Source organism: Tamandua tetradactyla, chromosome 5, assembly GCF_023851605.1.
Source record: "Tamandua tetradactyla isolate mTamTet1 chromosome 5, mTamTet1.pri, whole genome shotgun sequence".
Taxonomy (NCBI): Eukaryota; Metazoa; Chordata; class Mammalia; order Pilosa; family Myrmecophagidae; genus Tamandua; species Tamandua tetradactyla.
In genome coordinates, this window is record NC_135331.1 from 45,945,734 (window position 1) to 45,958,727 (window position 12,994).

General features: G+C 42.3%; 1 long non-coding RNA gene across 1 annotated transcript; it reads right to left on the minus strand.

The window, feature by feature from the left end:
- Positions 1-2,020: 2,020 nt before the first annotated feature.
- On the minus strand, positions 2,021-3,232 carry LOC143684116 (uncharacterized). Its single transcript, XR_013175848.1, has 3 exons — positions 3,017-3,232; positions 2,375-2,435; positions 2,021-2,114 (listed from the first exon to the last, which is right to left on the minus strand). It is a non-coding gene; the product is annotated as an uncharacterized LOC143684116 (long non-coding RNA).
- Between the last annotated feature and the right edge of the window lie 9,762 nt (positions 3,233-12,994).

The window sequence follows — 12,994 nt, forward strand, 5'->3', positions numbered from 1 at the left end:
TTGAAAACAAAAAGGAACACAAAGACAAGGGTTTTATAGACAAGATTTAAAAATAGTAATCTGTCAGGATTTTGAGCAATTGCTGTAAAGTATGGAGCACATTGCACAGATTTCAGGGAATGCCTGAGGCTTGACTTGATATCTCCCACAAAGTAACACTTAAGAATTATAAACTGGGGGTAATTCTTGGGAGACATAAAAATATGTGAAGAATGAGTGTTGGCTTCTTGGTCTTTTTTGTTTTACTTTTTGGTGTTTGGTGTATTAGTTTGATAAATAACAAATTATCATAAAAGACAGTAGCTTCAGATAAAATATTTTATCTTATCCCATTAGGGAGCAAGAGGTGTCAATCCCTGGCAGCCCAGCAGCACAGACTGCCTAAACAGAAGCGTCTGCGGGGTGCTGGTGAGGGTGTGCCACGCAGTTCATTTGGGGGTGCTGCTGGAGAATAGTAGATGCTCTCCGTGTTTTGAGAGAATTGTACTCTTCTCCGCCTTCCTCTCACCGGCACCCTAAAGGCCCGGCCTCCACTGGGCCCACCCTCGTGTGCGGCACTGAGGGCCCATTGTGCTCTTGCACGTACGAGGGAGCCCAGGACATGGGGGCTTTCCTTCTCAGCCTGTGGGCACCTCCTAGGGGTTGGGCCCCCTTGAGATGTTATGAGGGGGCCTTTGCATCCCTTGATGTCACTGCTGTGCCCACAGGGGGTCCTCTTCAGAACTGCCCCATTTCGTTCATTTCCTGGAGGGGATGGAACAAAGGGTGTCAGGAAAATCTCTGGCCGAGGCAGAGGTCCTCTTCTTTAGGTCTGCAGAGTCCCTCATCCCCTTCTCCTGCGGACACGCTCTAAGGTGGAATTAGGGGGCCCTCCTCTTTCAGAAGTGTTTGCAGTGTGATCTTATTGTGGTGCTTCCTTACAAGGAGGAGCTTAGGGAGTTCCTGCAGCCAGAGGTTGCTTCTTTGGCCTCCCGAGGCTTCCACTTACTTAGCAGCTGCCAGGTTCCCTCAGACCCCACCCTGTGGACATGGCAATGAGTGACCCCAGGAACCACCTACCTGACTTGAGGCATACTTTACCTGGGCAAGCCTGGGGCCTGGACTCTATGTCCTTGTGGACCCTCAGATGACCCACGGTCGTGTGGGTCACTGCCAGCCTGGAGGGGCAGATGGCAGTTGCCCTCCTGGTGAGGTGGAGTGCCGGTGGCTGTGCAGGGGTGGCTGGAGGTGGAAAATAACAGGCCTCCACACCCCTGCTGTTACTATCTTCATCCCTGCAGGGCAGGGTGGTTTTGGCCTGTCCGATGGTGGGGTCAGGCCTTGAGGTGGTTTGGGGAAGGTCAGGCAGGGGGAGGGGTACTGGGACAGGAGGGAACTCTGCGGGAAGGGAGGAAAGGGCCAGGGGTTGGGGTGGAGGAATCCCTCTCGAATATTTTGAGGGAAGAGAGGTGGGCAGAGTGGAGGGTGAAGGTAGAGAAAGGGAGGGGCCAGGCAGGGACAGGGCCAAGAAATGCTCCCATGGCAGGAATAACTGGGATGACAGGGAAATGGGAAAAGAGGTGTGGGGGAAGGAGAAGCAAGGAGGCAGAGGTGAGGATGAGCCCAGGGTTTGTAGGGAAATTGGGGATGGGTATGTGGGAGCCAATGTGGGGGGGGACCATGGAGGCAGGAATAAGGTCAGGGGTGAAGGAGAGAGGAGTGGTAGGGAGGGACACGGGGGTAAGGAGAGGAAGGAAGGGAATGTGGGAGGACAGGACACCATCCAGGTGGTGACAAGTAGGGGATGATGGGCTTCCCCAGGCACCACCTGGAAACAGAACAACACATGCACCCATGTTCCAGGGGTCTCCCCCAGAGGGGCAGGTGGTTCAGCCCGTGGAGGAGACAGTGAGGCAGTTGAGACCAAGATGGAGATTGCAGCTCTCGATGGTAACAGCTGCGGGTGTGGAGATGCTCTGGAGGCCAGAAACCAAACTGCCAAAGGAGTCACTGTGGAAATAGGGACCTCCACAAGGCACCCCTTCGGCAGGTGGGCATCCCGAGTTGATGGAAAGACCCAGGGATGACAGGTGACTTTGTGGTCTCTGGCCGGTCCAGGGTGCTTGCACAGGGGGCTGCGGAAGACAGAAAGCGGAAGCTTCAGAAGAGGAAGAAGGGGGTCTGGACACCCAGGCAAGCCTCGCCAGGGTCGGAGCTTCTGGCCCGACACACCTCTTGCGTCCCTGACTTTCTAGTAGACATTGAGCCTGCACCCAGGGCTTTCTCTGACATTGCTTCCCTGTACAAATCCCCTCTGCTCCACCCTAGACAGCTCTGGGACCCTTGGACAGCACAAGTTAGAAGGCTGAGTAGGAAATATGAAGAGAGAAATCACCTTTTCTGAGGAGGACTCCGGTCCCAGGTCCTCAGGGATCCTCCCTGGCAAGCTCTCCAAGCTGGGAAATCAGGAGGTTGGGTTACATGCGGTGAAGGAGGAGTCCAGACACTTCCATGGAGCTGCATGTCACAGCCCTACAGGGAAGACTTGGAGGAGAGATTGTAAGTGCTCCAAGCTTCAGGTCACAATGATAGTTGGTAAATGGAAACCATGGAGGGTCCCACATGTTTAATGTTTAATCATTTATCAAGTACTCGCATATTAATTATCTCATGAGATTCCCACAGATATTTGAACTAACCTGAAAAAAACTTATTTCACAGTAGAAACCTCAGTTTTAGTGCAGTTAAATCTTTGTCAATGGCAGGCACCACAATTCCTGCCTCTGAAGCCAACCTAGATTTGCTTCACTGGGTCTCACCTTTCTTCTTTCCTTCTAAGTACGGGTGGAGCAGGATGTGAGCATGCCCCAAGATTTGGGTGTCCTTCCTGCGACCCTGCCCCCTGGGGCCTTTCTTCCCTGAGAGGGACTCACCCCAACACCTGACATCCTCAGACCGTGCAGTTGGGGTGGACTGTCAGGGATTGTGAGATGTGTTGCACCCTTAGAGCAGGTGTGCAGGGAGAGCAGGGCCTTACCTCTCAATCCACCCTCTCTCTCCATCTCCGGGTCTCTGCACTGACACTGAAAGACCAAGAAACAAGGAATATAATTGCAATCTGTGAAGGAAACCTTCAGATCCTCATGTCTCAACAATGTGTCCTTTGTATATTGCCTGTTATTCATTTTTAAGGGAGTCAATTCCTTTCTATTATTATTCCATCTTGAAATTACACAAATAATTGTTTTCTGAAGGAGATCATTAATTTTGTCAGGTCCTGAATCTTCTTTTGAGCAGGCACAGAATCTCAGTTCTCCAGGAGCAAGTGTGCTGTGTACCATGCGCTGCTCCCAACCTCAGAGTTTCCACAAGAGCCTATTCTCAGAGCCCTTCAGAGTCCCGGCATTGCTCTCCATCTGAGCTGAACCCATGGAACAGGCTTGGTCCAGAGGTACCTGAGGTGGTATCTGGACAGTGAACGAGTGTTGAGTGGGTCTCTCTGGATAGCCTGAATTTCCCAGTATCACAGTCCATACCCACTCAGACGTGCATTTAGGGGTTTATTCTGTAACCTTCTTCCCCACCCACCTGGAAGGCCCTGAAGTTTGGATTGAATCAAAAGCCCCTCTCTGATATTTCCCCACCCTACCTGTTCCCAAGATGATAGCATGTTCATTCTGAGAGATTTATGCTGAGCTGTCCCTCTGGGCCAACACATGGGTTTGGGAAAGTGGACACGGGCTAGGGGAAAACAGTGAATCTCTGCTGTGGACTAGGCCCAGGGTCCCTTACTTACCTCACTGGAGTCTTGAGGTTTTTTGACTCCCTGGAACTTCTCCTTCCTCTGCCTGCAGTGGAGCCATAGGACACAAAGCCCCAGTACAGACCAGAGGAGGATAAGGGGACCCAGTTCCCACATGGCTGAGCAGGAGCTCAACCACGAGTCACTGGGACTGCTCCAAAAACAGAGAAAAGTTTTCACCAACCACAATGAACTGCTACGTCTGGCAAGTAGGCACAGAGAAAGCACACTGCAGCCTAGGGGCCAGCCTGACATCACAGGGCTTAGAATAGTCATAAAGGTTCTCTGGGTGGGGGAGGGGAAGCCCAGGGGAAGGGGCACCCACTGCCCATCCCCCCACCTCACCTCTTCTTTGCCCCCAGAGGCACCCCTCCTCCCAGGCTCTAAATGTCTCCTTATTTGTCTTTGTCTTCCTATTTTCTGCATCAATCCTTTATTTTCTGCTTTGATATAATTTTAGTGTAATTTTCCATTGCACTTCATTCAGATATGTCTGATAGCCTCTTTACTCTTTCACCAATTCCAGTGTACTCAAGTAGGTGAATTTTTCCCCCCAAAGCAGGAAAACCTTTTTACTTACACCTGGAAACTCCTCTTCTCCCAACTCTGGTGTCTTTGGATCAGACTTTGAAATCTCGTGGACTTCGTCCTGCAGGTTTTTGAAACTGTTTGGGTCCGGTGACCCCTGAGTTCCTTCCTCCCTATGGAAATGTGTATACGTATCCTATGAATGTTCCTCCTTTGTGTGTTGGCAGCAAATAACTTGTTATGAGTTTTCAAAGGTCCAAAGCAAATGGAGAGTTTTGCCTTAGGAACGACCATGCCTGTAACTGACTTGAGATCTTGTACTGTCTCTAACTTGGTACTTCATTTGGTACTGAAATGTTTAAGGTTTTCTGATAGTGTTATGGAATCAATGTATTCTGCATTTGGAAAGAGCATCTGTTTTGGGGGTCCAAAGTGTTGATATCCCAGTCTGAATCTGTGGTGGACCCCAGAAAAGCCATGCCCTTTGATCCTCATTCACTCTTTCTGGGTGAAGCATTTTGATTGTTTCCATGAAAACGTGACCCGCCCAATTGTGGGTGGTAACTTTTGATTAAATGATTTCCATGGAGGTGTATCTCCACCCATTGAAGGTGGAGTTGCTTGTTGGAATCCTTTAAAAGAGGAAACATTTTGGAGAGAGTCCCTTTTTAGTAGAACCACATGAAAGCCAGCAGACACTGCCATGTTCACCATATGCCCTTCCAGATGTGAGAGAATCATTGAACATCATCAGCCTTCTTGAACCAAGCTATCTTTCCCTGGATGATTTGATTGGACATTTCTACAGAAATTGGGATATTTTCTTGGCCTTAGAACTGTAAACCAGCAACTCATTAAATTCCCCTTTTTCCATGAAACAGAATGGCTTTTAAAAAGGGGAATTTAATGAGTGGCTAGTTTATAGTTCTACGGCCGAGAAAATGTCCCAATTACAACAAGTCTATAGCTTCTGGTTTCATGAAGCTCCCCAGGAGGTGTTTTCCTTCTTCATCTCCAAAGGTCGCTGGCTCGTGGACTCTCTGCTTCACAGTGCTGCAGCATTCTCTGCTGTCTCTGAATCTCCCATTCTCCAAAATGTTTCCACTTTTATAGGACAGCAGTAATCCAATCAAGACCCTCCCAAATGGGTGGAGGCATGTTGTCACCTAATCCAGTTTAACAACCACTCTTGACTAAATCATATCATCCAGGGAGATGATGATTACAGTTTCAAACATACAGTATTGAATAGGGATCATTCTACCTTTATGAAATGTAATTTTAATTAAAACATTGCTTTTCTAAGGGGCATGCATCTTTTTAAACCAGCACAGATGGTTACCTTCCTAACCAAATGATCAAATTAATTTCTATAATAGTTAAACCACCTGTCATTATGTGTCACCTGATGTGTTGCATTTAGTGGTACACATTATGTTTGAGATATTCTTTAAAATCTTTTTAACTTGAATTTAACCAAATTTCAAACATATCATTCAGATGAAATGAAAACAGAGGATTGAAATAGAATTCAAGCAATACTATGAAAGTAACTGTACAAATCCAAAACGTGGAACATGCTACAAGAGAAAGAACTGGACTCTTCAAAAAAGTCAAATTTATGGGGGAAACTGGCCAAGGGAGAGTCACTGATTAAAAGGATCAGTAAGAATAAAGTAAAAAAATCATATAGAGTTAGACTTAGAGACCTCAAAGAATTAAATAGCTTCATGTATTAGCTCTTCTTTCAACTCTCTCTTGAGTGTCATCTTAATATCTTTTGAAAATTCAAATTTCCACCAAGGCAGCTTACCCAGAAAGCCAATCAAGCTCCTAGTTCTATACGTTTGATCCAATACATATTAAAGTCCACCTGCCTTAAATTTGTTCCGGTAAAACAAAGAAACACTCTTTCAATGAATGAGTCAAGCTAACTTTCCTTTATGTCTGTAGAAGTTACTCTCCATCCCTTTAATCTTGAAACTGCTTCCATTTATGCAAATGTTCTAGCCTACTTGCTACAGAAAATTTTTGTTACCCCCCCCAAAATATTGTAACATAGAAACAGTACTTTGATTTGTCCTATGACAAACAGATAATACACATTCACAGGGACATTTCAGATATAAAGTAACTGGGAATAACTTTCAACTAAGAGGAGACTTTTTTTTATGAAATAGTTTTTAAAATTAATTAAGGATATAAAGGAGATGAGATTATTTGGCATAGACTACCATGTACAATAATGAGAAGACTCAATGTGTCAATTCTCCAGAAAAAAACCTTATCTTCATTTCAGTGAGTTTTTATTCAAAATCTTAACCTAATTTAATGTAATTCTAGGATTTTGTTTGAAATTCCTATGTCAAATTTAAGATCCATAAAAATTAAAACAGATTTTTAAGGTAGAATGAGAAAGTTGGTTCTAGGCCCAATAGATAACATATCTACAATATAGTCATTTAAAAAGTATGTTCAGTGTAGAAAATGTATCAAAGGAAAAGAACCCAACCCAGTCATGGATGGGGACAGTCATGTGTCAACTTGGCCAGATGGTGGTGCATGATCATCTGGTCAGGCAAGTGCTGACCTGCTGTTGCTATGGGGACATTTCATGGACTTAAATCATGATTATGTCAGCTGCATCCACAGCTGATTACATTTATAATCAGGTAAAAGGAGTGTCTTCTGTAATGAGTGATGCTTAATTTGATCACTGGAAGACTATTAAGGGGGATTCAGAAGAGAGTCACTCTTCCTGATTCAGTGGGTGAGCTCTCCTGTGGAGTTTATCCAGACCCTTCACTGGAGTAGTAAGCTTCACAGCCTGCCCTACAGATTTTGGACTCTTCCATTCCCATGGTTGTTCAGCCTGCCTCTCCTGAGAGTTTGTCAAGGATCTTCATCAGAGTTACCAGCTTGTGGTCTGGCTACAGACCTTGGACTCTACATTTCCATGGTTACATGAGACACTTTTATAAATTTATAACTGCAGCTATCTCCTGCTGATTCTGTTTCTCTAAAGAACCCTAGCTAATATGCAGACCAAAATATACCAGAGGATACATTGCATATCAGTACAGAAGGAAAAATAGAGAAGAAAATGCTCTTGGGAGAATTAGAATAAAAACATACACACATTTTTAAAATCTCTACTTCATGCCATTTACAAAAATAAAATTCAGAAGTATTAAAAACCTAAATCTGATCATTGTAACCTCAAAATATTGAAATGAATTCTGGATTCCCCTAAATAAAATGTCCTAGAAGCATTGGTAAATGTAAGTACATACATTTTAAAAACTTTTCTGTAAGGTAGACACACATTAATAGTTTTGAGAAATAAAGGACAGTCTCATAAAATACATACACTAAATACATAACAAATAATCAATCACCAGAATCTAAGAAATGTTTCAAAATTAATTAAAAGGAAAAATAATTTAATAGAACAAACAGTGTATAAATAAGTGATTTTTATAAAACATCCAGAAGGCAAATAACTTAAATGATAGTCAAATCACTAGTGAATGAGAAAATCCACATTAAAATCCAAATTTAATATCCCTTTACATTCATCTGACAAAACTTTGACAATTGACAGTATAAAGTTTTGACATTGATGTGGAGAATTGGGAATGAATATACCCCACTGCTCAGAATGTAAAATTATTCAACTGGTTTGAAGAGCAATTGGCATTATCTAGAGAATTTCAAGATGTGTACATTCTAAGATTAATATCTCAAGGTATATTTTCATGAGCCTGTATTGTCTCTGTCTTCAGGATGAAGTGGCCAAGCATGAAATTGTACAATAGATTTCAATAATGAAAAACTGGAGGTAAATTAAATGTCCCTTGAGAAGATCAGCTTAGTAAATAGTGGTGTTGCAACAGAATGTGTTATGGTAAAGCAGTTAAAAATAAAAGTCCATGATCTGCAGGTGCCTGCAAATACAACATTTGAAATGTAAAACAAAAGATTTACTTCATCCATAAAACTTTAGGAAGTTAAAGCAACTGACCCATAAGTGATTAAGTAACATGTTAGAGAACCTTAATGGAAATCTCTTGGGGTGATTATGCTATAAATAAAACACCTAAGGGATTAGTTGGTGTTATGCTTTAGGGAACAGCTGCTAACCATCTCACCCACCCTCACTATGCCATCTCCTTATTCCTCCACCTTCTGCCAGGTTAGGCATTAGGTTAACATTTAGGAGATCAATTCACAACATTCCTTCTTCTACAAGGAAGTGATTTTTTACCTTGAGTTTCCCCTCTTATTATAGTCAATACCAATCAAGTGAAGTTCACACTCGACAAAACACCTATTTACCATTCTTGATACAGATAATTCTCAGGAAGGCACACAGGAATACTAAACTCTAGTAAATACAATGTTAGCTGTTGTGTCAAAATTGAATACTCTCAGTCATAGCTCAATGAAAGGTGGCTTCTAAACAGGCAGCCAAATTACCCTGTAGAAAGATTTTTAAAATTACTCTGTAAAAAAATTTTCTATTTGTCTGATATCACCAAAAAGTTTGCAACTTAAAGGTGTACTTTTTAATAATTTTTTGAAAGTTCAACTCCTGCATAAATAGCCATCTCAATGTATAACACACAAAAAATTTAAGAAGCAAATGAAATTTAATTTGGAAGTTTTGGCCAGTATGCCAACATTATTCTTACTAATTAATGAATTAAATTTGTAGTGTTAGCATTTTGAATATAACCTTAAAGCTGTAAGCAAGCTATTTACTTAGGATTGAGTCTTACAGAGAAGCAATATGTAGAACATGTAAAAAACTGTAAGCAAGCTGTTTACTTAGGATTGAGTCTTACAGAGAAGCAATATGTAGAACATGTACGCAGGAAGAATAGACACCAACTAAGGTGTACATAACTCTCTGTTGTTTCAGTTTTCTCATCTATCACTCCAGACTTGGAGGTACCATCCAAAATATGTCTTTGAAGATATAATTGTAAATGATGTAGTAAATAACTAATATAAGGAACTTATGAAGTTCTTTAGACCCCTGTTGCATGTTACTCCAAATTATAAACTTTCTTTGTCTTTGACATGTATAAAAGCCATGTGAAAAATCACTACAGGGAGATAGGTTAAGAATTTCCCTCTGTACTTCCACTGATATAAATAAACCCTCTTTTCCTCCACATTCCATTTGGTATGTTTGTGTATTAACTGCACCAAGGGATGAATGCAGATTTGGGGGCGGGGGTCATCCCAATTTATCCAACAACATGGGACCTAAAATCTGAATGGCTGGCTGCTGGATCGATTTCAGGATCCCCAAGTAAGATATTCACAGTTCTTGGCTCCAAGGTCATCAGACAAATTCTTTCTCTGAGAACTAGATGAGAGAATTTCTTTCCCTGAGTTTCTAGCATCCTGATGGCAGCTGACTGCAGAGGACAGAGGTCTGGTGTGTGACTACAAATTTAATGTATATGGATGGGGGTCCTATGTGGGCATTTCATAGCATATCACTTCCTGCCAAAGCTCTAAGCAAGATATTGCACTTGGAAATTTGATTAGTTTGGGAAAAAGGATCAGCCCCTGGCATAAGGAAATGTCACTGAGACTTTTTACCTAGACTTTTGTTTTGGTTTTAGGTTTTTGTTGTGTCTTGTCTCAAAACATTGTCTAAAGATTTATTAAAATTGACAAAGAACATGTATGAGAAATCTAAGTAAACTAAGCAGGATGATCTTTTAAATTGCATTCAAAGCATTGGGAGCAATATGGGTGTGAGCCCATGAGAAAGAAAAGCATGACATGAATATGTGAAATAATTTAGCCTCAGTATGAATTGGGGGATGGCCAAAAACAGCCAAGTCAATGATCAGTAAAGTATAATGTTGTTTTGTAGTTGAATGAATTTGTAAGAGAATAAATAAATGGAATTTAAATTTCTTATTTGTAGTGTTTTATGGCTCTACCTCAGGATGAAATGTTGCTATGAGAATGTTTGGGGATGGCATTTTACCAGAAAAATTGAGATTTTTTTTTTAAGGACCCCTTAACTTTTGTCTCCAGAGGATATAAAGGAGGACCCAGCCCTAGGAAAAGAAAGGGCTGGCTGAGACTCACAGCCCCCAAGTGAAGAAAATGCTGGGTGAGGCTTCTGAACTTCAAGGTGAAAAAATAGTGACTGGTATACTTAGGCCTCAAGCCAGAGAGTGCCCTGAGCTCTTGACTGGGGCTACAGATTTCTGGGCTGGAAGATTGGTGGCTGAAACTTCTGGACATTAGGTTGTGGAGTGCCCAGGGCTGTTGACCAAGGGAATGGCAGCTAAAGCCCCTTTGTGGATACCCACAGCTCCTGTGCTCCCCTCTCCTTTCTGCTGGTATCCGAGGTTTGGTTCTCCCACCTGCTCATCCCCCTCTCTTTCTTGCCAGATGACCAAGAATGAATACAGGAAGCTTTTCAGCTCCCATGCAATGGCCCTCACACCTCATATCCAGAGTGATATGACTTTTAGGTAATGTGGCTGTACCTTTGGAAGTCAAAGACAGTGACAGTTCCTTCTCAGACAAGTGCTATCTGGAAAAGATTACCAGAGCACACCTAGAAAATACATATACATACATATCCCTTTTTCCACCTCAGATCTATGCTATGAGAAATATGGGTTCCCAGCTATTAAGCAGAGCCCAGAAAAATGGAAAGCATATTTGATTCAGTTCTCACAATGCATAATTCAAATTGGGCTAATATTCAATCAAAAGTAGATGAGCTATTGAGCTCAGAAGAAAGGAGAATTGTAATTGAAGAGGCTCTTGATCATGATAACAGTTTCAGTGTGCTAATGTTGCCAGAATGTAATACAACAGAAAAGGACTGGCTTTTATAAAGGGATTTATTCTTACACATTTCCAGTTCTGAGGCCTTTAACATGTTCAAACAAAGGCATCCAGAGAAACGTATCCTGACTCCTAAGAAAGGTTGATATCTGCCAAATCAAAACACATGTGGCTAGCATCTGGTCCTTATTCCTGGTTCTGTTTTCAGTGGCTTCTTCTCTAAGCATCTGTGGATCCTCACTTTGCTACTCCAAGGTAAAATTGGTTTTCATTTCTTAGCTTAGCACCTCCCAGGGCTGGAAGTTTCTTTCCTCTTGGCTTTTGTTCAAATAGCTCTCTCAGATCCTTCTGCATCTCTAGATATCTGATCTCAGTATTGGTCATACAATCATTTGTCTTGGGACTCCAAGCTTCTATATTGGCTCTCCAAATATCTCCAGATGTTTGTGTCTGTGTCAGTTCTGTGCAATTTCTCTCCCTATGAGATCTCCTAGACTCTAGTAGGCAAATTAAGTCCCACCATGAAGGACTGGAATCACATCGCTGTCTAATAAAAAGGCCACATCCACAGGTGGATGTTCACATCTCCACAGAAACAACCTTATCAAAAGGTCACAATTAGGTGTGCCCCAACTCCATGGAACAACCTAATCAAGAGGTCTCAACCTGCAATGTTGAAACAGGATTAAAAGAACATGGCTGCCCCCCAAATATTTGATTAGATTGAAAAGAAGATGTCCCTTCTTGGATACATAACAGTTTCAAAACACCACATTCTACCCTCTGAAACCCTGAAAGTCATATTGTTTCCATATAAAAAACACATCCCACTCCATCACAATATCACAAATGCCTTAAACTATTTCAGCAACAGTAAAGATGCAAAACAAAAGTCAGAAACAGTACAAAATTTCATCAAAGTCAGTTATAGGAATGGTCTGTTCTAAGGAAAAATTCTCCTCTGGCTCTTGACCTGTTAAATTTAGCAACATGTTTTCAGCTTCTAATATACAAAGGATGAGCAGTCATAGGATAAACATTCCCATTGCCATGGAGAAATCTAAAGAAAAACTGGGTTCATAAAATTCAAACAGCTCTGAAAACCTGCAAGGCAAATTGCACTTGATTTCAAAATCTGAGCATCATTATCAACCTAGATAGTACAGCAGCCCCCCCCCCCCCCCGCTTTCCAAGAGCTTGTGCAGTGGTTCTGCTCTCTCCAAATACTGGGGTGAGGGTTGCTATCTTGGAGAACATTGAGGAGACCACCTTATTCTCAGCTCTATCTTCTCCAAACATCAGGGTAGCACTTGGATTATCTTGGGTCTTAGGGCACATTCTTAATCCCATCAGAGCAATGGATGGCACACAGGCTCTCCCCAATATCCCAGGAATGGGCTTCAGTCTGAGTGAGTTCAGCCTGCAACACCAAAACTCTTCCTGAACATTGAGGCAGAAGGCTTGCCCTCTGCCTTAAGAGCAAACTCACCCTTTCATGTAAATGGGTAGGTCTACTCTCCTAATCCAAGATTTCCTGGCTGTATGACTTAGTTTCCATGATTCTGCCTTTGAAGCAATTTTTCCTTCATTCTGTCATTTTAGACTAGTCTAACAGTGGTTCTGTTTAATACATATCTCACAAAAATATTTTTGATTTAGCATGTAGCATACAGGAATCAAAGCCATCAAGCTATAAGACTTTTCCCAAATCCCTTCTGGATAACTCTATCTCCAAGCCAGGCTTTTTGGCATGGCTTATTTGTTTAATGTTTGCTTAAATTCACATGCTGGGCTTTATTTTATGGGGTCTTGCTCTCTGGAAGCCCAGAATTTAAGTACCGTCAATTTCGGGTT